Raw genomic sequence first — 27,845 nt, forward strand, 5'->3', positions numbered from 1 at the left:
ATTAGACCAATTCATAAAATGAATCATAAATAAATAATCATCAATATTATTGTTTCAATGGATAACATTATGATTTTACCTGTTTTGGTGTTACCAGGTAACAGTTGGCAACATTGAAAAGACAGACATTATTATAGAGGATTTCACATTAAGAAAAAAGCATTGATTTTATGGGTCTTACCTAGTATATTTTAAAAGCTACTAGCTGAAAGCAACCGGCGTTGCACGGGTTTTCTTTTCTGCTTCTGTTTTTAATTAAACTGCTTATTAAATTTTCTGAAATCTCGCAAACATAACTATAGACAACCAAAACGAATTGCCTTTGCTAAGCTAAGATTAATCTTTACTTAACGTCACTTACATGAATTGATGAACTCCTTAGCGAAATGCCTGCCAGCGTTAACTCAGGCACCGAAAAGAAAACAAGTCATCATGTGCCTGACGTTCAAGGTTTTTTTAAATTTATATATTTATTTGTTTTTATTTATTTATTCTGGTGTAGTTAAGGCCATTAGACCTTCTCTTCTACACCGCCAGAAATACAAATAAAAGAATAGAAAAATCAAACTATGAACAAAGTAAAACCCAGCGAAAATAGGATTCCTTTTCCTTTTTCTGATCAGTTTCAGCATCGAATCAATATGTACATATATAATTTAATTTATATTGGAAGATTTTTTACCCCTTGACCGCTGTACACCCACTTATATCATACCCAGCTTTTTTTTTTTTTTAAATATGACTTGGAAGCCTATATCTCACAAATTCAGAACATATATTAATTCTTATTTTATACACAGAATATAGATACAGTATAATCTTACAATAAGTCATTTTTTAACATAAAGACTAATATTCTGAGAGACGTATAGGCTTAACGGTATTTTAGAAATTAAGAGATTGTTATTTCCACAAAGCACAACATACTACATTTGCAACGTGATTATAAAGATAAAATTTCCCAGTAACATATTTTCCTACGTGAACAACAATATTTTGAGAGACGTATATTTCAGAATTAATACAATGCTATTTTCAGTCAGCTTACGTACATTCACGTACTACATTAGCAACATGACAGAAATATCATTGTATTGCTTTTTGATATGTGGTAAATCTTTTTTTTTTTTTTTTTTTCCATTCCTTTGTACAAAATATAGTCGAGGATGTGAAAAACACGCAATTTTTAAGTAAATGTCTGCAACTTTAAGGTACTGCCCTTGAGCTTCATTTTAATATGGTCATATGGTCAATAGAGCACATCTAGGTCAATAGAGCACATCTAGGTCAGAAAGCATGGGTAGACATAACGGCTCTGTTAGAAAAGCCAACCTACTATGGTAGGAACGATCATGATTTTAAAATCAAATGTAGGAAACAGAAAACGGATGTAGGTAAATTCTCATTTTTAAATAGAACTATAAATGATTGGAATGACCTACCTGCAGCGGTCTTTGAGGGCTGTCCTTCCTTAAGGAGATTCAAGAATAATTTAAAAAGTTGTATATAAAGTGAAAATTAAAATTAAGGTGACATTCAACATTTAATTTTTTAAGGTGACATGTATTTATCTAGGCTGACGAGTTTACTTCCTTGGTTTGAATTGTAAATTATTTAAAACTAGCGTGTAAGAGGGCCTTAGACTAGAAATGTTTAGTTTAAATGTAGTTCTGTTTATAAGTATGCATAAGGATGTAATTATTTGACTTATTTGAACTGTTGTATCAGTGAAGCGAGGTGAGTCAGTGAAGTTATGGTTTTACAGTGCAGTGAACAGTTCCGATCAGTGATAATTTATAGCGTCAATGAAATGTGTTCTATAGTGTCAGTGAAATGTGTTACAGAGTGTCAGTGAAATGTGTGCTAAAGTGTCAGTGAAATGCGTCATAGTGCCACTACAGGGAATGAGATGAGGGTAAAGTGAAAGACTATTGAAACTTATGTAGGGCCTATAGATAATTATGTAGGTTGTATTGTAAAATTAGGTATTTTATTTTATGTTTTATTATTATTGTGTTAAATTGTATTGTGTATTATTATTGTATTGTGTGTAAAATTGTATATGTGTTGTAAAATTGTATTATATATTGTAAATTTTATTGTGTATTGGTTATCATTTTATTGTGTATTGTTAATATTGTATATACCACTGCCACCGGGTGCTTGTCCACTTGCAGTGTAAATAAATACAAACATTACAAATGCTAGTCGCACTGAAATTGCAATTGTATTAAACAGAATGGGTATCATAGCAATACGTGAGATAAAAACATCTTCTCCTTTCGTTTTTCCAATTAATATTGCTACTCCTATTACGTTTCGCATGAGTTCTTCACACCAATTCATGTTGGTGCATAATTTTGGTGGGTTAATATTTCGCAATAGTAGCCTACTTCTGGTTATTGAATATTAAGTAAATTATGTGGTAGCAATCCTTGTAGTTTGAAAGAATTCTAGAATTCAGTTGGATAAAACACAGCCTGCTCACTATCTACAACTGCATTGAGAAATTCATAATACGGTCCTGGACTGCGTAAAGATATTTATTGTACGAATTATCTAGTTTTAGCCTTCATGTTGTGTACCAACAATGTTATAATTTTCATGGCCTCGTGAAAATCGATGTTGAATACAAAAGACAATAATAAAAAACAATTGACTACAGAAGACAGCATTTTTAATATTACACATGAATGTTTGATCTATTTATTTCTATTTTTTATATTTTAATTAATTTGACGTCCATTTATACAGTTTTAATATAGCCTATGTTTTTCTCCTGGTTATGAAGGTTAAATGTGCAAACTTTGGCACATATCGGTCAAAGCGTGTAGATTTGTATAGAGAAAATACATACCCACATTCACTTTTATATATAAAGATTTCAGTATAATTGTATGGTAACTTTGTTTGAGACAGCATAAATAAAATACTACGGGTATATTATTTATGTAGTAAAACTCCCTTTATGGTGGGTTAAAATAAAATAACGCATCTAAAATAATGTAAATAAATTATGAAAATAATAAAAAAAGAGGACTTGAGTTCAGGTTCGAACTTGGGTTCCCATACATCAAAGTCATGCAGCTTACCACAACGCTACAGAGAGCTTCGCATATAAGTGCTTGAATTTAAGTATTATGAATGTTTTACATTTCCTGTCTATTGTGTTTGATTTTGAATTTATAAAAACTAAACAAATATGTGTTTTATGTCATTTTGAATGTCATGACACATTCAGTCAAGAGATCGTTCCTCATTTATGTAATATTAATTTAATGTTATTTTTATTTCATATTTCAATAACAATATGACCGCTTTTACAACAGAAGAAGACATGATTGGATGACGTCAATAAACGACAGTTGACTGTAGAATAGGAGGCCATTTTAATATCATACAATATGCCTTATTTCTGTCTAATTTTTATTGTTTTCAATAATTTAACGTCCATCTGTCCAATTTTAATGTAGCCTATGTTCTTCTCCTGGTTATGAAGGTTAAATGTGCAAACTTTGGCACATATCGGTCAAAGCGTATAGATTTGTATAGAGAAAATACACACACACACACACACACACACACACACACACACATACATACATACATACATACATACATACATACATACATACAGACATACATACCCACATTCAATTTTATATATTAAGATGTGGTAGGTAGGCGTTTCTATGGCAACTGGTTATTTGATGGAATAGCCTCTTATGCCCAATGTTTTTTTCTTAACGTGAAATCCTCTGTATTCCTCGTACACGAATGATGAAGAATGTTAGTGGAATGAAAGCAGAAAAACGAATAATGACCATTAGCCTGGGAATCGAAACCGAGGTTTCTAGATGGAAGATCATCGCACTAGAGGTGAGCCATAGACACGTCGAAATCGGACAACAGTTCAATTCGTGAAAAGACAAATAGTGTATGCCTAATATAATGTAGTCATAGTTAACTTTCACAGGGGCTTCCGGGCAAATGCAGCAAACCTTTGACCTTTATGTACTTTCGGGATTTATTTATTAGTGTGTTTGCTTATTCATGGCTCTCTGGGATTTGTGTACACAGTTACCTGTTGCAATTTATGGTACGTTGGAATCGTATATTTCTTGATATGTGTAATTTGAGTAACCATCCGTGCTTCTATTTTCTGTGAGAGCTACTACGATGAATGTAAGATTTTTTGTAGATTTTTAACATGTTGTTAGCTAGCGGCGCAGATCAAACGGTAAGCGCGTTGGCTTGTTTATTCGCAGTTGCTCACGGGCGTGGGTTCATTTCCCACTTCGGCTGATTAGCTGGTTGGTATTTTTCCGAGGTTCTTCCCAACCGTAAAGCGAATTTCCGGTAATCTATAGCGAATCATTAGCCTTATCTCGCCAAATACCATCTCGCTATCACCAATTACATCAACGCTATATAAACTACACCTTTTCCAGTTGTATTTCAGAAAACATCAATTGTATTTGATATGTGTCAATTTAATTTAATATAGTTTCATTTGTATAAAGGACTAAGTTTATGATTATGTCTCGTGACCAGAATATTGTACGAAATGGAACTATAAAAATTGGAGATTTATCTTTCGAAGAGGTGGAAAAATTCAAATATCTTGGAGCAACAGTAACAAACATAAATGACACTCGGAGGAAATTAAACGCAGAAGAAATATGGGAAATGCGTGTTATTATTCGGTTGAGAAGCTTTTGTCATCTAGTCTTCTGTCAAAATATCTGAAAGTTAGAATTTATAAAACAGTTATATTACCGGTTGTTCTGTATGGACTGTCACTTTGAGAGAGGAACAGAGATTAAGGCTGTTTGAGAATAAGGTTCTTAGGGAAATATTTGGGGCTAAGAGGGATGAAGTTACAGGGGAATGGAGAAAGTTACACAACGCAGAGCTGCACGCATTGTATTCTTCACCTGACATAATTAGGAACATAAAATACAGACGTTTGAGATGGGCAGGGCATGTAGCACGTATGGGCGAATCCAGAAATGCATATAGAGTGTTAGTTGGGAGGCCGGAGGGAAAAAGACCTTTGGGGAGGCCGAGACGTAGGTGGGAAGATAATATTAAAATGGATCTGAGGGAGGTGGGATATAATGGTAGAGACTGGATTAATCTTGCTCAGATAGAGACCAATGGCGGGCATATGTGAGGGCGGCAATGAACCTCCGGGTTCCTTAAAAGCGAGTAAGTAAGTAGGCCTAAGTAAGTATCATTTGTATTTCAGATTAGTCAATTCAATTTCAGATAGTATCAATTGTATTTCAGATTTGTCAGTTGTATTTCAGAAACTATCATTTGTATTTCAGAAGTTACGGTTGGCACCTTATTCTCCAATGTTAAATCCAATCGAGATCATTTGGTGTAAAGTGAAGACATACGTAAAAACCCATCTTGGAATTCCTGACGTCATAGCTCCTGGTGTTGTAGGCTAATTTACCTACTGTAGAGTAAAATTGATGAAGCAACACACATAATATTGTTGGTGGTGATTGTGCTCGTGTAGTACAACACAGTACAATTCATCAAGCTGCAGCTTTAGCTATGGTGAATATGCCTGTCGGACGCTAAAATGCAATAAAGTTGAGGATTTTTTAGATCCATTTTCCATTTTTTTTAATATATGAATAGGTCATTAGAAAAAGGGCCCAAATCCACAATTCTAAATTTTTCAGGAGAGACAAAAAAAGAATAGTGACTTCTTGTAATTTGCAGAGCTCAATGATTTTTTCTCTCATGGTAGATAGGGTATCCACACACTTGCATGTAATGTTTGAATGTTCTACTTGCTTTAGTTTATTAAATACATATTTATTAATTCTGCGAATTTGGGCCCTTTTTCTACTGAATTAGTTTAGACGATACAAAAAATGGAAATTGGGGGGGAAAAAATGTTATTCTGCTATCATTGCATTAAAACAGTTAACTACTAGTTACATACAAACTATGTATCACATTTAGAAACTGAGGAATAAAAATATGCAGTTATGTGCAATGAAAAATCATCATAATGTCATACTCGTCGTCTGCAGTAATGATATTGGTAGCAATTTAGTTTCTATAATAGACAAGAGCACTTTATTTATTAATGTACTTTGTGAGTTTAAGAACATCTTTGAGTTTATTTGCATTTATAGGTAGCATTGTGTTAGGGCCTATACAAAGGCTGTGTTGGAAAAGGTACTGTTTTAATACCGGGTTTTATAACTGAAATTTCTCACCCTCATGTCTCCACATTATCTTTATGTTGGTCCCTAAATACAAACTCCTTATATTTTGTTATTTGAAATTTATAACCTTTATTTGTTACAACTTTTTTTGAAATACGGTACACAAAATGCAGAAACATAGTCTTTGATCATAAATCCTTTGACATCAACAATAGTGAATTTTTCATTTATCATTGTCTCCGACGATAAATGGTCAGTTAAAGTTGTTTACATTTGATACTCTTATTTAATTAACAAAATGAAATGGAGGTGTGGAACGGTGTGAGATGGTTTCGAATCTTTTTAGGGATTACATGAAGCCCAACTGTTAAGAACTAATCAACCGCATTTCCAAAATTTAGCCTCCACAGAATCTGTAAAATTGTCTGCAAATAATACGCCACTGCACTGCTTGTTTCGCCCTCATTAGTTTTTGTTATTGTACCTATTTTAGAATAAACTGTTGGACGAAGGCTTTGATGCAACCGACATGTCAGACCTCGGGCTAAAAGGTAGGATGTTAGGGGGTGGGTAGTCTGTCCGCGGTAGTTTTTTTAATCTCCATATTTTATTGATGAGAAATCTGAATTCTTTTTTTTCTAAATCACCGAAATATGTTGTATTTATTTAATGTTTTCGGCAACAGTATACTTTATAGTAACTTGCTAGCTAATTTCATACACTGGCCGAAATTTAGTGAGCAATGAAAAATTTTCCATTACATAAGCAGACAAGTAAATTTACGCACTTGAATGTACCTACGTTTAAGGTTATACTTTCCTTCAAATTCTGTCTTGCAGGTATTAATAATAATATTATGAAGTTGACAATGAGTAAGCAATACGATTACGCAAGTCAACAATGTCGCAGCAAAACAACGGCAAGATAAACAGGAAGTCTTAAAGTGAGAAGAGGGAATGCATCATTGAGTGAACAGAAGAACGTCCCATATCCTGGAAATGGGATCTTTTTCTAGTCAACCCATATTTTAACAGTAATTTTAGCATGCTTAGAGTTGGTTCAGCGGCACACTTTTCCACTCAACAGATGCGCGCTTACATCTAGTATGTTTATATGCAAAAAAGTGAATTTCAAAAAAAAGTGGAGTTGGGCCCTTTTTCTAATGACCTATTCATATGTTAAAATCTCAAGTAGGCCTACATTTGTTACTTTGTGAAATAAAAGTGACTGTGACACATACATTTGATACCATCTGAAATACAATTGATACCATCTGAAATACAATTGATACCAACTGAAATACAATTGATAATTTTTTAAATTAAATTGACTAATCAGAAATACATTTGATAATTTCTGAAATACAATTGATATTTTCTGAAATACAACTGGAAAAGGTGTAGTAATTCATACTTATACGAATGGCTTTTATGGAACGCGGAGGTTCATTGCCGCCCTCACATAAGCCCGCCATCAGTCCCTATCCTGAGCAAGATTAATCCAGTCCCTACTATCATATTTCACCTCCCTCAAATTCATTTTAATATTATTCTCCCATCTACGTCTCGGCCTCTCCAAAAGTCTTTTTCCCTCAGGTCTTCCAGTTAACACTCTATTTAAATTTCTGGATTAACCCATTCGTGCTACATGCCCTGCCCATCTCAAACGTCTGGATTTAATATTCCTAATTATGTTAGGTGAAGAATACAATGAGTGCAGTTCTGCGTTGTGTAATCATACAGAGCAACCGGTAATATAACTGTTTTATAAATTCTAACTTTCAGATTCTTTGACAACAGACTGTATGACAAAAATTTTTACTAAAGACATTTTTTTTTTTTTTGGTCCAACAGAATAATATCTGTTATGGTGACAATTAGTATTTGAGGAAAAAAATTCGCTCCGGCGCCGGGGAACGAACCCGGGCCCTGGTTCTACATACCAAGCACTTTGTACTTAGAATCAAGGATCCGGGTTTGATCCCCGGCGCCGGAGCGAATTTTTCTCCTCAAATACTAATGGATGACAAAAGCTTCTCAATCGAATAATAACAGGCATTTTCCATATTTATTCTGCATTTAATTTCCTCTAGAGTATAATTTATATTTATTATTGTTGTTGCAATGTATTTGAATTTTTCTATCTTTTCATACTATAAATTTCCAATTTTTATATTTACATTTCGTACTTTGTTCGGTCACTAGGCATAATCCGCCATGGACGCCGAAAAACAAGTGAAATAAAATCTTTAAGGCTTAACAAATTATTATTCATATACTACTTACCTTAAGATTACTGACAAACGTTTCTCAGATGGTACAACTTCTCTGAAATTTATATACTTTGTTATTTTCGGGATTTACTTCCAAGCCTATCTCATTGTTTACTTCCGATAAAATTATTCTGATTTCCATAATTATTTGTGGATTTTCTCTTAACATATTCACTTTATCCGCATAAACAAGCAGCTGATGTAACCAGTTCAATTTCAAATCCTCTCTGTTTTCCTGAACTTTCCTAATGGCATACTCTAGAGCAAAGTTAAAAAGTAAAGGTGATAGTGCATTTCCTTGCTTTAGCCCGCAGTGAATTGGAAAAGCGTAAGACAAGAAACTGACCTATACGGACTCTGCTGTACGTTACACTAAGGCACATTTTAATTAATCGTTAAATAACCAACTAAGAAAATTGAAGGGCTCAGAGCCATAGCGGGTTAAGCGCCATTTCTTAAAAACGAAGAAAGCAAGGGTTAAAGTTAAGTGACTACCATAGTTTAATGAAGATTTACATATTATTTAATTTGAATGTGTATACTTTATATTTCTTGCTATATGTTTCCATTGAATTATGGTAATAACTTCATTTTAACCCTTGTTTTCTACGAGTTTAATAAATGGCGTTTGGCCCACTATGGTTTCGAACCCTTCAATTGTATTCTTCTAGTGCTTCCATTATTCCTCTAACTTCTCAGAATAAAATACTGAAAGTGTTACACTGATATTCAAGGCTCTATAATTAGCGGGTACATACTATCCACCGTGGAATCGTTTTAATAACAAATAGTGCGTTTTGATGTTTCATGTAGGTGATCTGCCGAACAACCCATTCTAAAGTACTTCATTATAGCAGACATTAAAGTAACAGGTATATGAAACAACAAAATTCACGCATGCTCAGATCTGTTTCTAACAAAGGCATGAATAACAACGAAAAGCGCCTCGAACCTCACAATATCTCTCAACAGCAACTTTACAAATAAATTACATACAATATAAAGAGAATATTTGGTGCCGGCACATATACTCTCTCTTCTATACCCAAGGGTTAGAATTAATATTAATCTTCAAATAGGTTTTGCCGTCTCGTCAAAAGGCCTTTGTTCTTTCTCTCTGCATGTTTTGTTTGGAAGGCGTAATTCTGCAGACAATAGCTTCTCCGACACAAATATTTGTCGGAAGAACCGTCTATGCCTTTTGATTCGTTATTTCCTTATTACAAAGAGTAGTAATGTAAACACGAAATTCGAGATTTGCTGGAAAATGTATTTTCAACGTCTTGTTTTTTTTTGTTTATAGAGATTTCTTGCAAACAATTATACGTATTTTGTCGAATATGCGTATGAAATATAAGTAGTATTTATAAATACGACTGGGAAATATATAACACATGTTGTTAAATGTTTACAAAAGTACAGGCAACGTTGGCTTCAATATGTAATAGATCGATCACGGAACTTCATGCACTAAAAAGCTTGGAAATTTGTATGAAACTATGCAATAAAAACTGTTGAAATATGCGCTAAAAATTGAAGTATATGGAATAAAAATACACTTTAGTGCTTTATTTGGGTAATAATACAAATGAAAATAAGTTAAAGTAATTTATTGCCATCAAACTATCATTATTTTGATTAAATCTATTGTCTGTCAGTTAAGGAATTGTTATTAATATTAATCGTTTTCTCACAAACATTTACATTTGTTAATAAATTTAAAAGTAGCCGTTATCAACATTCAGTTTCAATGATTGTCATGTAACAATTGAAGAATGTGGTACCAAATCACGTTCAGTTCATTTTTTGTGACAGTACTGGGCGAGTTTTCAAGTGTCATGCACAATAACACAAACTTTTGGACAAGGATTAGTGTTGTTTTGTAAATAAAGAAGTTTAGTTTAAAATATACTGATAGAGGTCTCAAACAAAATCATATACAGAGTGATCGTATTTATCGTCCCTTACAACAACAATTTTTGTAGTAAGTGCGTAAGAATGATGTGATTTTAGTTAAAAATCGGAAAACAAAATCTATCCAAAGCAATTAACAACACATTTTTTTAATAATTTCGAGGGAAAAAAAAAAAATTGTTCCGGAGCCGGGTATCGAACCCGGGATCTTTGGTTTAACGTATCAACGCTCTACCACTGAGCTACCCGGGAACTCTAACCGATACCGATCCAATTTTTCCCTCTATATCCACAGACCTCAAAGTGGGCTGACAACCGTCAAGCAACCAACTTCGAGTGCACACTAACTCCGTGTGACTTAAATTGTGGTTTTCTGTTAACGAACAGTGACGTGTATTATGCAAATCAAGATTTCAGGTATAGCTCCCTGTAAAGTTGATTTGAATAATTTCGAGGGAGCCAAAGGTCCCGGGTTCGATACCCGGCTCCGGAACAATTTTTCCCTCGAAATTATTCAAATCAACTTTACAGGAAGTTATACCTGAAATCTTGATTTGCAACACATTTTTAACTTCAGAACACTACCTAATTAACGATATGACACTTCTGAATAGTTCATTCTCTATTTGTAATATTTTTTTTTACCATTAAAACTAAAGAAAAAAAGGTATTTTACTAACAAATTCAAATTAGTGTAACTCTGAAAATAATGAGATTGGGACAAATGTTTATATGACATTTTTGCTCAGAATGTCTTCGGAAATAAGCTCCGTAAGGAACTATTATTATTATTATTATTATTATTATTATTATTATTATTATTATTATTATAGATATATTAATTTCTCCTACAGAATTTATCTGTAATATTGACACTTAATATTTTAGGAGAAAAATTCTCTCCGGCGCCGGGGATCGAACCCGGGTCCTTGGTTGTACATACCAAGCGCTCTGATCACTGAGCTACGCTGAATTTAATACACAACACCGGACCGAACCTTTCTCCTTCGATGTTTTCATGTGTGACCTGACTCCAAGTTAGGCATACATTTTGACGTATATAATAATAATAATAATAATAATAATAATAATAATAATAATAATAATAATAATAATAATAATAATGATTTATTTTAGCTGGCAGAGTTAAGGCCGTAAGGCCTTCTCTTCCACACAACCAGCAAAAAGTGTATATACATATGCATGAACTTACAAAGAATCCAACAATTTGATTTAGATGAGAGTTACATGTATACAAGAGTTATTTACGAATTAAACAACAAAATACTATGAACTATTAATTAAACACTGAAATAAACTGTGTAGCAGAATTAAACTAAAATACATAGAATGTTAATATATTTCAAATAATATTAGATAATAGAAAGAGATTATTACGAGACAATTAAAATACAGCACAATCAGGATGATGTCTAAAGAAAAAAGTAACAATGTAGTCAGTGATAGTTTAAATCAGTATGATTGGAGTGAAATGCTAATAAGGTTATCTTTTAAGCTGTTCTTAAAGGTGTTTATTGTCTTGCAGCCCCTAATACTTTGTGACAAGGAATTCCATTGACGCGAGGTGGATATTGTAAAAGATGATGAATAACAAGATGTTCTATGAAGAGGTATACTTAGCGTGCCACAGATAAGTGATCTGGTATTTACGTCGTGGTTAGATTATAGATAAGAGAAACGAGACGAAAGGTAATTTGGTGTTGAAGTGTGCAGAATTCGAAAGAATAAAGACAAAGAGTGTAAAGTTCTACGTTCTTTAAGTCGGAGCCACGAGAGACTTGCGAAGGACGGTGATATGTGATCATACCGTCGGATGTTGCACACGTATCTGACGCACATATTCTGAGCTCGTTTGTCCAATGTCAACTGCCGTTATATTAGGATCGCACTCAGCTGAGTGAATTGTTTGGCCGGGATTCCGCAGTTAAGTGCACAGTAATATGTACAGACATATGCACTGCAGCTATGAGAATATTATAGCTTTATTAATTTGTCCTACAGAATAATATCTGTAATATTGACAATTAATATTTGAGGAGAAAAATTCGCTCCGGCGCCGGGGATCGAACCCGGGTCCTTGGTTCTACGTACCAAGCGCTCTGACTACTGAGCTACACCGAATTCAATCCACAGCACCGGACCAAACCCTCCTCCTTCAATGTTTCCTCTTGCGGCCTGACAAGTTAGGCATATATGTTGACGTATACGTCCAATGTCAACTGCCATTATATTAGGAGCGCACTCAGCTGAGTGACTTGTTTGGCCGGGATTCCGCAGTTAAGTGTACAGTAATATGTACAGACATATGCAATATGCACTGCAGCTATGAGAATATTATAGATTTATTAATTTGTCCTACAGAATAATATCTGTACCTGGGTAATATTGACAATTAATATTTGAGGAGAAAAATTCGCTTCGGCGCCGGGGATCGAACCCGGGTCCTTGGAGTCAGACCACAAAGGGAAACATGGAAGGAGGAGGATTCGGCGTAGCTCAGTTGTCAGAGCGCTTGGAATGTAGAACCAAGGACCCGAGTCCGATCCTCGGCGCCGGAGCGAATTTTTCTCCTCAAATTTTAATTGTCAATATTACAGATATTATTCTGTAGGACAAATTAATAAATCTATAATAGTCCCTTACGGAGCTTATTTCCGAAGACATTCTGAGCAAAAAATTTCATATAAACATTTGTCCTAGTCTCAATATTTTCAGAATTACACTAATGTGAAGTTGTTTGTAAAATGCCATTATTCTTTAGTTTTAAGAGTAAAAGAATATTACAGATAAACAATGAACTATTCAGGAGTATCATTTCTTTAATTAGCTAGTATTCTGAAGCTAAAAATGTGTTGTGAATTCCATAGTTGCTTCGTACAGATTTTTTTTTTTTCGATTTTTAACTACAAAATTACATTATCTTACGCATTTAGCACAATCATTGTTACAAATCACGCCACTCTTGTAAATTCTTCAAGGCTGAACATTAGGATGTATAATTAAACTGTAAAGAATCAAGTTCTTAAAGACGTATGTTTTGTAACAATTTTTGTGATAAGTGCGTAGAAATGATGTAATTTTTAGTGAAAAATTGAAAATCTAAATCTGTACAAAGCAATTAACAACACATGTATAGCTTAAGAACAATAGCTAATTAACGAAATGACACTTCTGAATACTTAATTCTCTATTTGTAATATTTTTTACCCTTAAAACTAAAGAAAAAATGTATTTTAGTAACAACTTCAAATTAGTGTAACTCTGAAAATATTGAGACTAGGACAATTGTTTGTGTGATATTTTTTCTGCTCAAAATGCCTTCCGAAATAAGCTCCATAAGGGACGGTAAATCCTCGTGAATCACCCTGTATAATTATGTACAAATCATATAAATGGCCAAATAGACTGAGTGAGTTTTTGAATCACACTCATCAATCGATCATGCATAAATTCTTAATAAAGAAAGCTGTCCAAAAATAAAACTGTAATGAACGGGAACAGAATGATAAATTATGTTGTAGTAGTGGCAGCTCATGTTCATCATCGCTGCAAAGATGATCGATGACGAGTGAACAAAGCAGTTAAAGGGAAAATATAGAGCTTAAGGACCGTAGTTTTCAACCATCTTAGGTTAAGCAATTTTCATGAGAATTAAATGAAAAATCAGACGATGTTATTTTATGTAATATACGTAAGGACATTTTTAATGAAGTCGGCGCCTATGTTTATGTTGAGTAGGTCAGGGTTCATAGAAAAATCGAGTAACAAGAAAAATTACGAACAGAATTTACAGAGAGAAGAGTTAAAATACTGACACGTCTCCACATTTCACGTTCTCACGCTCGTCGCTGGCCCATGAAGCTCGGGGAAGAAAAATAACATTTTTTTTTATTATGAACGATACGCATAATTGTTCTCATATTTTCCTAGACATGTTTGTCTGGTAATACGCTATATTTTTCAACATCACCAGTGTATTCAGTCGCGTTCTTTCTTATGGCATGTACAGCATAGATCTTTCTTCCATGTCTAGCGTGGATTCCCTTCTTTTGGAGCTCTCATCACATATTCAGTCAAATTAAATTTCGTCGCCGTCGACAGTGACGCCTGCCTTCATTTCTATCCTTCTTTATTTCATTTTTTTTAGTCCTCGAACATTCTGTGTTGCTATTTTCATTATCTTTTAGTCCTAAACGGTGGAGGAAGGTTGGATATGTATGAAGATGTGATACCACTACCTATAAAATGTCCCAAAAGCTGACGTCTCTTGTAAGCCCCTCGGAGCTTAGGCAAATGTCGGGATGAAATATGGACCAAATCCCTTCCCTTAACATTTTTCCTCCCTACTTTTCTCAGTGAATTTTTAAAATTTGTAGATATCCACATTTTTTCCTGCAATCGTCTTTTTCTTGAATTTACTTCAACATAGATATTGATTTCTGTCAAGCCTTCGACTCCAGGTTCATGAGTTTGCCAACAATTTAAAATCAAATTTATTACAAATTGTAAAAACTATTGTAAACTATTTTAATGAGGTCTGCCCTGCACGTACAAATACTTCACATAAATTAGCCACAAACTAAAAACATTGTATCGCTATAGTATAACTTCTTAAACTTTTAAGAGCGAAAATAAACAAACTGTTAGGTCACAGATCTGATGCTTTTCCAATTCACTGCGGGCTAAAGCAGGGAGATGCACTATCATCTTTACTTTTTAACTTCGCTCTAGAATATGGCATTAGGGAAGTTCAGGATAACAGACAGGGTTTGGAGTTGAATGAGTTACATCAGCTTCTTGTCTATGCGGATGACGTGAATATGCTAGGAGAAAATCCATAAACTATTAGGGAAAAAGCGGAAATGCTAGTTGAAGCAAATAAAGCGATAGTGTTGGAAGCAAATCCCGAAAAGACTTGCAAAAGATTATGTCTCGTGACCAGAATATTGTACGAAATGGAACTATAAAAATTGGAGATTTATCTTTCGAAGAGGTGGAAAAATTCAAATAACTTGGAGCAACAGTAACAAATATAAATTACACTCGGGAGGAAATTAAACACAGAATAAATATAGGAAATGCGTGTTATTCGGTTGAGAAGCTTTTATCATCTAGTCTTCTGTCAAAAAATCTGAAAGTTAGAATTTATAAAACAATTATATTACCGGTTGTTCTGTATGGTTGTGAAACTTGGACTCGCACTTTGAGAGAGGAACAGAGATTAAGGGTGTTTGAGAATAAGGTTCTTAGGAAAATATTTTGGGCTAAGGGGGATGAAGTTGCAGGAGAATGGAGAAAGTTACACAACAGAGAGCTTCACGCATTGTATTCTTCACCTGACATAATTAGGAACATAAAATACAGACGTTTGAGAAGGGCAGGACATGTAGCACGTATGGGCGAATCCAGAAATGCATATAGAGTGTTAGTTGGGAGGCCGGAGGAAAAAAAAACCTTTGGGGAGGCCGAGACATAGGTGGGAAGATAATATTAAAATGGATTTGAGGGAGGTGGGATATGATGGTAAAGACAGGATTAATCTTGCTCAGGATAGGGACCAATTGCGGGCTTATGTGAAGGCGGCAATGAACCTCCGGGGTCCTTAAAAGCCAGTAAGTAAGTAAGTTAGGTCACAGGCTTAGCGGCTTCAGCAGCTGGGTACCTGGTTCTAATGAGTGCACTGATTGTATAATTAACATAGTGGCATGAGATAATATTACTCTGTCTACCATTACAATTCACTCTAGCCTCACCCTTATCTGTTTCTTTTTCTTTTTTTTCTTTTTTCGTCTCTTACAACTTCTCTCCACCAAATTGCAATCATGTGCCTTTTCATGGAGAAGCTATTTTTACAAAATATCAGAGTCTAGGTGGCTAAATGTCGGCACATAATGCTGAAATCTCAGTAGAATTAAGCTTTGTAAGTTTACTCTGAAGAACAGGATTTGATTTTGGAATAGACAACCTCCTCATAGATAAGTTGCCTGTTACTTAATTTTAAACTAAAATATATTCAAAGCTTGTTACATTCATTTAAACTTAAAATGAAAACCTAACTTACATATCTGGAAATCTGTTTGTGGTCATTGTTGTAGAGGTCTTTCAGAATCGGAATGGAAAGAGGCTCTAAAACTGATTGGGCAAACTGAACTAAAATATCTTCAAAGCTTGTTACATTCATTTAAACTTAAACTGAAAACCTTGCTTAGGCTAAATATTATCTGGATATCTGTTTGTGGTCATTGTTGTAGAGATCTTTCAGTATTGGAATGGAAAGAGGCTCTAAAACTGATTGGGCAAACTGAACTAAAATATCTTCAAAGCTTGTTACATTCATTTAAACTTAAACTGAAAACCTTACTTATATATCTGTTTGTGGTCATTGTTGTAGAGGTCTTTCAGTATTGGAATGGAAAGAGGCTCTGAAAATGATTGGGCAAACTGTAAATCTATGAGCAATGCCAGACTGTTCTCAAGACGGTTCACAGTGTAGACATTGCACTGAGATTGAAACTCTCTCCCACGTCTTGGGGTCCTGTCAGCATGGTGTGTTCCTTCTTAATACTCACCATCATACTGTAAGAGAGTTTCTTGCAAAGAATTTGTCATAATATTTTGAAGTCCACTAAGAGGTTTTTTTGCACTGCTAAAAATGGTAGTACACGACGTGTCCATATTATTGTTATTGACAGATAACATGATAATGTCATAATTATTGATCCAGTGATTAGATTTGAAACTGTTGATCAACCTCAACAAGTAGGCCTAAATATAAAAAAGAAAAACATTTATGAGCCAGTTCGTCATAAGAGATTTAATGTTCCAACCAGTACTTAAAAACTTTGGCCGTTACTGCGGTTAAATATTCAGTACAAATTCTCAGAAATAATTTATATGTAAAATGAACTCTCAAAAAATTATTTTATGAACAGTGAAGAGATGAGAAACTCTAATATTATACAAATTTGTCTGACTTACCTACATACACTGGAACATTTTTTATATTATGTTGTGTATGGGATTTTTTTTATTATTCATAGAATGCTGTGTTCTTTAGGCAACCTATTCGTTATTTAACAACGCTGTATCAACTACTAGGTTATTCAGCGTCGATGGAATTGGTAATAGCGAGATGGTATTTTGGCGAGATGACACCGAGAATTCGCCATAGATTACCTGACATTCGTCTTACGGTTTGAAAAAAACCTGGAAAAAATGCAACTAGTTAATCAGCCCAAGCGGGAATCGAACCCACACTCGAGCTCAACTATGGATCGGTAGGCAAGCGCCTCAGCGGACTGAGCTACACCGGTGGTTACCCTTTCCTTAAGGGCAGCTACCTTATGGTTAATATATTAGCTTTAAAGTGAAAATAACAGGACATGGCAATGTTGAAAATTGTTAGAGTTAAGGGGTTAGGTACAGCTTACAGCAGTAAAATTTTTGGAAATATTCAACATTTTTTTCCTCCATTGCTGTACGTTCTACAATAATGAAAATTGGTTTGTGTAAAATACAGCTCTTCTGCTATATGAAAAAAAAAATATTTTTACGGTTTAAGAAGAATTTTTTTTTTCAAAATTCAAAATGGTGGTAGTTTACTGTGCAGTGATGAAGCGTTTTCCTCATAACGGATAAAGTTTTTAACTTTTTCATGTTCTCTCTCTTTTATTTTATTGCTGAAACTCGTGTTTACAATATCATGCTCTTTCAACTACATTCCTTAATAAATAATATTTTTGTTATTTTGTGTTAGAAGAAAATACTGATATTTGAACATTTTTAAAATTAATCTATTTTTTATCTTATCTTGCATCATATTGTAGATGTAATTTTTTTTTAATCGTAAAAATATTTTCTTCATATAGCAGAAGGACAGGAATACACATACTAATTTTCATTATTGCACAAGATACAATAATTCAGGAAAAAAATATGAATATTTCCACAATTTTACTGCTGTAAGCTATACCTAACCCCATAAAAGAGAAAATGTGGATTCTGACAGAACGAATAGGCGCCATTTTGAATAATTAAATTATGCATATAAATTCATATTTTGCAATTCATTTTTGATTGATTTTCAGTAAAGTCTGTAATACAGACGTGGACAAATTATTAGACAAAATTATTTATATGTGCAACAAAGCTGTATTTATCGGAACAAATAGTGAACAAAAATGTATTTTGCACATAAATAATGAACAGAAAATAGAGTTTGGAGGTTACTAATATTTTGTGAACATTCCCTTATTCTTTATTAACACGTTGATTTTGTCAAGGATGCTGGAAACCAAAGTTTGACACTTTCTTTGAACATCAGCATCATTTAACCAGATATCAGACAGTGCTTAAATGAGTCCATGTCTTGTTGTAAGCTTCTTTTTGTTCACTTTCTTCTTCAGTACAGATCACAGATTTTCAATTTTGTTCATGTCCGGTCTTCTTGCAGGCCATGGGAGGAAAGACTGTTGAATATCTTCTGCAGTATATAATTAAAACACCCGTAGTTCCAACACAGCCAGATAAAATTTACTTAACCATTGGAAAAATATACCAGAAGATGTGAACAATCACATTTACAACAATAGAGACTGTGCGAATTATACTGATGGTTGATATGATGAATTATATTATGTTTCTAAGAAAAACGTTTTAGTCTAATAATTTGTCCACGTCTGTATTGTATTAGGATTATTTATTTTTCAGTCACTCACTTTACTGCAATATATATAAGGTACAAAACCTTTACATTATATGTTTTAAAAATCGTATGAACGTTTTCGTTGGACTATGCCAACGACATTCACTCTAGCAATATCATTAATCTCTACAAATACAATACATATTAAATAGCATACAGAATAATAAACCATACTAAAACCAACATTAGGATACAGATGTTATTCTTGTGTGACTGCCCTTATTATCAAATAGTTAAAAGTACACATGTAAATTACAATATATGTATATGTGTTTGCAAGTCTTCACAAGTAAAATAATAAAAAATAAAAATAGAATGAACTGCATATTATAAAATGTGAAGAGATGCAATTACAGTATTTGAACTATATTAGTGAATTTGTTTATGTTCGTGTTCTCATTTCTTATTGATGTACGTCTATCCTCTATTGAGATATGTGTGTGCAGCGTGGTGTACATATTGTAAGTTTGCCTTGGGTGCTTGTTCAAAAATTATTATGGATGTCTTAGTGTCCAACAATATTTTTTTCAATATTAGGTTGTTTTATGTTGATTAGCAGTATATGCTTGATTAGACGATGATGCTATTCGTCCAAGATGGTTTTATGATCGGTATCCAAATATTGTAGTTGTGGTAAAATATGTAATAAGGTGCAAGTCAGCTGTCAAGTTTAATGAATGTAGACGTGTGTGTTCGTTGGATGTTGGCTGTACGAAGGCTATGTGAAGCTAATGATATTGCTAAAGTAAAAGTCGTATCTGATGATGTTGGCAACGAAAACGTTCATACGATTTTCAAAACATGTAACGTAATAGTAATATGCGCTACAAGAGCGGTATGTTGAAGTTTTCATGTTCGAGGAAAAGTTTGAGAAAGCGAAGATCGTTTATTACATACCTGAAATAGGAATTTCTAATTAGTTGCAATGAAATCTCCATCTTGGTTTCTGTTCAATGACGGCAAATTTGCAAAACAAAAATATCTCTCTTCAACATTGTTGCTTTAAAATGTTTTCTGTGTTTACTATACTCCAGCAGGCCGTGATATACGTCCGTCTTTTTTTCCCCCAGTCTATGATTAGTCTGGAATCTTGTTGATTTTTTCACGGCTTCCTTAATGTTACTTGCATCACGAATGCAGTAACTTTAGTGGAGTTGTAGAGTTTACTTAATTTTTGCAAATATTTAAAAACAATAATTAACAGTGTAATTTAGGTGAAATTGCAGTGGTAAGTTTCCAATTTATAATTATTACTATATTGAACGTCTCTAAAAATAATATGTTAAAAGCCTAAAGCAGTAAAATCAATATGTCACTTAAGCGGTTATGAAGAGGGAAATAGTTATGTGTGTTAGGTTGGGAATACTGAATGTGGAATTTTAGACTTTCCGCGTATTGGTTTTGTGCGGAAACCAAGAAAATACGCACGATCTCGCACAATGGTTTTGTACCTTACATATATTGCAGTAAAGTCAGTGACTGAAAAATAAATATTCCTAATATAATATATAAATTCATGTTTGAAATTTGAAAGTTTTAGAATATATTTTCTGTGTGTTAAATTACGATTGTCTATCAGCTATGTGCACTGAGGAAAAAAAAAATTCTATTTGGTAAATTTTATGGTGCTCAAAACAGCACCCACTCCCATAAAAGTATTGTTTTTCATATATTTAGTTTCAGTAGCTATTGAGGTACCTACCCTTTAGAGACAATCTCCAATTTCTCTCAGCCTTTGATATTTTCTTAAACCGTAGGCCTACTCCACCTCGGAAAAACGACGTCCACAAGGCATCTACACTTTAGACCAATTTTCCACAGTCGCCACAAGGGAGTCGTCATCCCCAAACTTACGCCGCCCAAGTTTACCCAAACATGCTCCATGCGAACCTCAGAATTAATTAAGGTTCATTTTGGCACCTTGTCTAAACTCAGGGTTTCTTCTGAGTTTCAGAAAGTCTTCGCCACTATCCTGCCGCCAGATCCTAATTTCTTCTTCGCCACGTTATGTTACTTATTATTTCTCGGCAACACCAGTCGGCGTGTGGAACAAGTTCAACTGCAAAACATGAGGAAGATCACAAAATTGGAATGAGCAATTCTGCCCTTCCACACAGCTTTCATGTGAAAATATCAGATAGTCAAATGCTTGCTAAATTGACCTAGAGATACTGTAATCGTGGAAAATAATATGGGAAAAACGACTTACAATATGAAAACTGTTAAAAGTAAACTTTTAATTTGCCATTACTTTACTAATAGACGGTAGTATATTATACACATTATTTTAAGGGTGTAATTGATATTTTGATATTTGAAGTGTTGTATCAGTGAAGAAGTGTGTTGTGTCAGTGAAGTGTGTTGTGTAAGTGAAGTGTGTTTCTGTCAGTTAAGCTTTATAGTTTACAGTGGCAGTGCAAAGTATTTGAACAGTGAAATGTTTTTGAAGTGTTAGTGAAATCAGAATAGAATCAGTGAAATATGTCGTAGTTACAGTACAGTGAGTCAGTGGTCAGCGAAATAAGTGTAGTGCTGAAAGATAGGCCTACTTGTGCAGGTATGAAGATATACTCGTGGGTTTTAGTTCGAACTTAGGGTTATATTTACTTTAAATGTTATTTTAAGTGATCGTGCTTCATTTAATTAGGATGCTTCCTGTTGTTATTATTATTATTATTATTATTATTATTATTATTATTATTATTATTGTTGTTGTTGTTGTTATTGTTGTTATTATTAATTGTGTTTATTAATTGTCATTAATGAGTGTAATTAGTTACCACTACCACAGGGTATATACCCATTTGCAGTGTGAATAAATACATACATGCATTACAGCTGTTCTTGTTCCAAGATGGTCTAAGGCCGTTCAGTATTGAACTGAGGATACAGAAGAATTGCAGGATAAATCAAATTCTGGAACCATCCTTTTTAATTTTATTTATAAAATAAAACCATCTGCCCTTCAATAAGGGTGACCACAAGGATCCAGAAAACACGTACTTACATAAAAGTTTACAATGAAACAATGAAAATATATACTGTACAATAAATTTCAAAAGAAAGAAATACTTTAATTATGTTAGGTAAATATTCGTATAGAAGTTCCCGTTTATTGTAACACCAATTAATCAACCAATACACACATAAATGTAACACTTCGCCATTGTAAAAACCATCACATTGGATTCAACTTACAAATTTCAAATTGAAAAGGGATTATGTGCCCTCTTTAAATGGTGTACGATTTTGTGACAAAATCATTGAAAAAATACATTTCAAGATATATCAATTCCCATACAAAATATAGCACAATAAATTCGCCATAGAATGGAATACAATTTTGAAATTCCAAATAGAAACGAAGTGAAATGAAATATTAATGGCATAAAACAAGCATTTTTTCTTTTTTAACAAAATGTGCTCAACATGCTGTCCATTTTCGGAAATGCACAATCGCAGGCGTTTTCCCTACGCAGAGAGAACAATCTGAAGCATTTCAGAAGTGGCTTTAGTACAAGCTGTGAAGTTGTATTCAATATAGATGTTACCTATATTCTAATAAAGTATTTGATTGTTATTCTGAATCACCGTGTATATGTGGCTGCATTCGAGGAAAGTGTTTTTGTAGTTCGTTGTATGTTTCTCTGTTCTTATAATAGACTTCTCCGGTACAATTTAATTTCAATATCCTAGCAGCATTTGTAACTCTAAATGGATCGTATGCAAATTCCGGACTAAAACACGTTTTTCATCTTCAGCATCGTCATGGTCTAGCGAAAGGTACATGTAAATTCTGGAATGAATATACCCGGTGAAGTTGCGAGGGGAAAGGAGTGGAGGAAACAAATTTATTAAAAGCGTAGTAACGTTCACTCATCAGCTGTTTATAAAGAGTGGTTGTACACAAATGAAGAATGCAGAGCTGGACAGTTAATTCCTTCTTGGGGTTATCTTTGTTCATTCTGTATAAATCCGTCTAGTGGGATAGCATGGGAACTATAACTGCCGTAACTCGAATTGACCGAAATCAAAGCCATGAAAGCTAAGCTAATCTAATCTAATTCAGTAATACAGCTAAATAATAGTAAAGTATGTTTAACCACAGTAGGTTTGTGATGAAATCTGTCAGTCCTAAATCTGGGAAAGTGGGAAGGGACTAGTTAACCTACCTTCAGTGCCCCGCACGATTTTCATAGCTTTCCCCCCCCCCTAGTCCGCAATTTACATGCTCCTGTCATCAGTTTGCTCCGCAATTTACATACAGTATTAACGACCGATGGAATCTTATTCCGGAATCTACAAACTCCATCTTAATGTGCAGGCTTAGTGATCTTAGAAACGTTTTTCGATTGTTTTTAGCTGCTTCTGTTTCTGGTGAGGATTTATATAACTGTGTAGAAATGTGTTTTCAGCGTATGAAAGGCAAGTTTTTGCAACTTTCTACAAATAGTAACAAAAACAGTGTCAATTTCCTTTCTAGGAATTTTGTGTTATTTCACAACAGTGGGCGTCTAATGAGCAATATTGTGTCGTTGCGTGTGAACCGTGCCCAGCCCAACTTTAATCCTGACATGTCCACACTGCATTAAGCATCCTCTGCTAATTAATCAATAATGACAGTTCTGCGTTTGAACCACAGACTTAGGGCACACAGACTGCGCATGGCATCGTGTAACTAAATGAACCCCATGAATAAATACTAAACTCTCACGTGCTTATTTTATTTTTCTTCATCCATCATGAATTAGGACTAAATACACTAGTTTCGGCCCATTTAAACACGTTTGTGGTGGGTCTCCCAAGTCTTGAACACCCTTATTCTAAGTATGGCAAACAATTGGAATGTTTATACAAATCTGGCTTTCAGGCAGTAGCTCCCTGTAAAGCAGGTTTGAATAATTTCAAGGAAAAATTGTTCCGGGGCCGGGTATCGATCCCGGGACCCTTCGCTTAGCGCGCGAACGCTCTACCGACTGAGCTACCCCAGGAACTATACACGACACCGTCACAATTTTTCCTTTTGTATCCACACAACTCACATGAGCTGACAAGACGCCAGAACTCAACTGTGAGTGCACACAAATACTGTGTGACTTTAAATTGTGGCTTTCTGTTAACGTCCTCCTCAGGTAGAAAGCCAGATTTATATAATACATTCGTTACTGGAGATACGTTAACAGAAAGCCACAATTTAAAGTCACACAGTATTTGTGTGCACTCACAGTTGAGTTCTGGCGTCTTGTCAATTCATGTGAGTTGTGTGGATATAAAAGGAAAAATTGTGACGGTGTCGTGTATAGTTCCTTGGGTAGCTCAGTCGGTAGAGCGTTCGCGCGCTAAGCGAAGGGTCCCAGGATCGTTACCCGGCCCCGGAACAATTTTTCCTTGAAATTATTCAATTAGAATGTTTTCTTTCATTAAATGAAAAACAGTATTTTGCGAATCCGTAATTTGAGAAAACTAGGTATATCTGCTCATGATTTCGTTTTATTTTATTAATATTTTAATGCATTACATATTGTTCAAACACTAGTGATACCCCATTTTGGTTATTGCAATTTTCTCTTGACTAATATAAGGCTAGAAATTGGCCAAAACATGTCCTTAAAATTTATTATGCAACTTACTGGAAATTATACAGTCTGATCCGTTTGTGTATGAATAATATTAATTTATTATTTTAAAGTTATTATGATTGTAGGAAAAATTTCTTGCTGGTTATAATATGATTGAAACTATGGGTGATTCCATGACAATCAATAATGCATAATCTGAAAGGACAAATGAAAATCTTAGATGATCAAAATGGCTACTACAAATCAATATTGGGCATAATGTGTTCATTAGTATGCTAAATTTGAGAGCGTTAAAAGAGTTCAAAGGGAATTTTACCTAAATACGATTCCATAATGTTGTAGTATCGAACATTTGTAGAGACAGGTTCTGTGTTTAAAAAACATGCAGGAGGTCGCAGGTGAAACCCAGTGCGAGAAACAGCTATCTCTTGGCTTGGTCCCCAAACTCCGCAGATCTAACCCCTCCTTACTTCTTAGTGTAGGGTTTTGTTAAAGATATTGTCTATTCACAGAAACCCAGGAACATTGATGATCTGAGAGTAAAAATTACTCAAGCTTTTCAACAAATCATCCCTCTTATGTTACAACGGACATGGGCTGAATTGCATCACCGTTATGAGTTATACAGGGTGCGCAATGGGGGTCATGTTGAGCTGTGAGGAATCTCCCATCTTTGTACGCACAAAGTTTCAACAAATAAAGTTCAGTAGTAAATGTTTTGCTGTTTTTTTTATTTTATCCATACCCAAACGGATCACTCTGTAGAATTTTGTGTACTAAAACAATCATAACCATCATGTTGTAATTTAATTACTATTTGGACAATTGTAATTAAATCATATTATGCCTGAACAGCAACTCTGAGTGTGCAAATGTCAGTTTTGTGACGTATTCCTGATTACATCTTCAAAAGCATTTTGATTGTAATTTAGCAATTCAAAGAGTGAAACACAGTATTTGACAGGATTAAATGTTAGCGTGCCTCTGTCATTTATTAGTTTATTACAAAAGACAATCATTGAATTGTTTCTTTAATGCTCTAAATATCATTTAAATCAATTCCTAATAGTTAATGTCAGTTCTGTGACAGATAGAATAGAATAGAATAGAATAGAATAGAATGGAAATATTTATATTTAAGTGCTAGGCCATTATTAATAGTGGTTTTACAAGTATAGTGAGTAAGCAGAGAAACATAGTGAATCTCCAGTGATTTATATTGCGTGTGCAATGTGTTGTAGTGAAAGTGCAGTGAGTAAATTCTAAGAGTTATATTGGCCGAAAAATGAGATAGATTTATAGTGAAGGGTGTGAACGTCCTAAATTGGTTAATGGGGTCTAGGCTAGCGATTTGAGCTTAATATAGTAACTACAATTCTACGGAATAATAAGTATGTAATTGATGTTTTGTTATTTGAAGTGTTGTATCAGTGAAGAAGTGTGTTGTGTCAGTGAAGTGTGTTGTGTAAAAGAAGTGTGTTTGTGTCAGTGAAGTTTTATAGTTTATAGTGGTAGGACAAAGTATTTGAACAGTGAAATGTTTTTGAAGTGTTAGTGAAATCAGAATAGTGTCTGTGAAATGTTTCATACAGTAGTTTCAGTGCAGTAAGTGAATTGATAGCGAAATGAGTGTAGTGCTGAAAGGTACTTATGCAAGTATGAACATATATACTCGTGGGTTTAAATTCGAACTTAGGGTTATGATATAAATTAGATTTACTTTAATTAATTATGTTAGGTCTGTATTAAGTGATTGTGCTTCATTTAATTTAGGATGCTCCTTGTTAATAAGTATTATTAGGCCTACATATGCCTATTTTTATTATTAATATTATGAATTGTAATTTGTTATTAATGTATTATAATTTATTATTAATGTAATTATTGAGTGTAATTAGTTACCACTGCCACCGGGTATTTACCCATTTGCAGTGTGAATAAATACATAAAATATTACTACGTTTGTTATTGTTTCAATGTGTATGTCACTTCTGGTAGTGTGGAAGGGAAAGCCTCATGGCCTTAACTCTCCCAGAATAAATAAATAAATAAATAAATATATATATATATATATATATATATATATATATATATATATACTGTACTCCAAACACGAGAAAGTCTCTAGGGAATGAGACGAAGCGGGGTAATGCTGTGAATGAATTTTGATGTCATAAGATGTCATAAGGTCACACACGTGGGTACTCGTATCTCTATTGGCTATCTTTCAAAGCACAAACCATAACACTGATATACACATTTTTATACTATCCTAGTTACAAAATTAGATCACTGTTAATGTCCTGGTCTTTTAATCCCTCCATACAGGAAATAACATATGCAGGAGAGCGCATGATTTTTAAACTGACGTTATAAAGGTAATATTGTCTATCTGCTTCGCTCCAACAGATGACGCAATAGTAAGCACATTTCTTTCACGGTTTATCTCCTGGTTGGAGAACAGTACATATGTATTTTCTTAGTAGGTTATTTTACGACGCTTTATCAACAGCTTACGTTAGTTAGCGTCTGAATGAGATGAAGGTGATAATGCCGGTGAAATGAATCCGGAGTCCAACACCGAAAGTTATCCAGCATTTGCTCATATTGGGTTGAGAAAAAACCCCGGAAAAAACCTCAACCAGGTAACTTGCCCCGACCGGGAATCGAACCCGGGCCACCTGGTTTCGCGGCTAGACTCGCTAACCGTTACTCCACAGGTGTGGACACATACATATTAATTAATTAATTTCGTTAGGGAAAGACTTGTAGCCAACTATGTTTGTACTTTTTAATTTAGATTTGTTATTCAATAATCCATAGCTGCGGTTATCAAAAAACTTGCATTTCATCTGAGTATATAATTTTCTTTCTTGCTGGCGCAGTGTCCAAAATTTGACTTCACAGCAACTGCAGACGATACTTTGGACACTGCTGAAGGTCTGCAAGACTTGGATAACCTGGTTGTGCGCCGTAATGCAGTCACGCGCTCCGGAGCAGGACGGATTTTCGCGTTCATTTCCGTATTCATACGGTGTGTGATGTTTAAAAGCCGGTAATGCAATGATATAAAACCGTTCTGTTCAGGATCAAATTACCTCACAGCTGACAGGTCTGCATAATATTATCTTCATAATATCCTCAAAGGAAACATGATCCGA

At 34.2% G+C, this 27,845-nt stretch overlaps 1 protein-coding gene and 1 non-coding gene across 5 annotated transcripts in view; one reads left to right on the top strand and one right to left on the bottom strand.

Moving 5' to 3' along the window:
- Nucleotides 1-27,845, top strand: part of LOC138702919 (neuropeptide Y receptor type 1-like) — a 709,682-nt gene that overhangs the window by 627,745 nt on the left and 54,092 nt on the right. The window lies entirely within an intron of this gene.
- TRNAS-GCU (transfer RNA serine (anticodon GCU)) lies at nucleotides 24,024-24,097 on the bottom strand. The gene has a single exon. It is a non-coding gene; the product is annotated as a tRNA-Ser (tRNA).

The sequence above is a fragment of the Periplaneta americana genome, chromosome 7 (genome assembly GCF_040183065.1).
Source record: "Periplaneta americana isolate PAMFEO1 chromosome 7, P.americana_PAMFEO1_priV1, whole genome shotgun sequence".
Classification (NCBI taxonomy): domain Eukaryota; kingdom Metazoa; phylum Arthropoda; class Insecta; order Blattodea; family Blattidae; genus Periplaneta; species Periplaneta americana.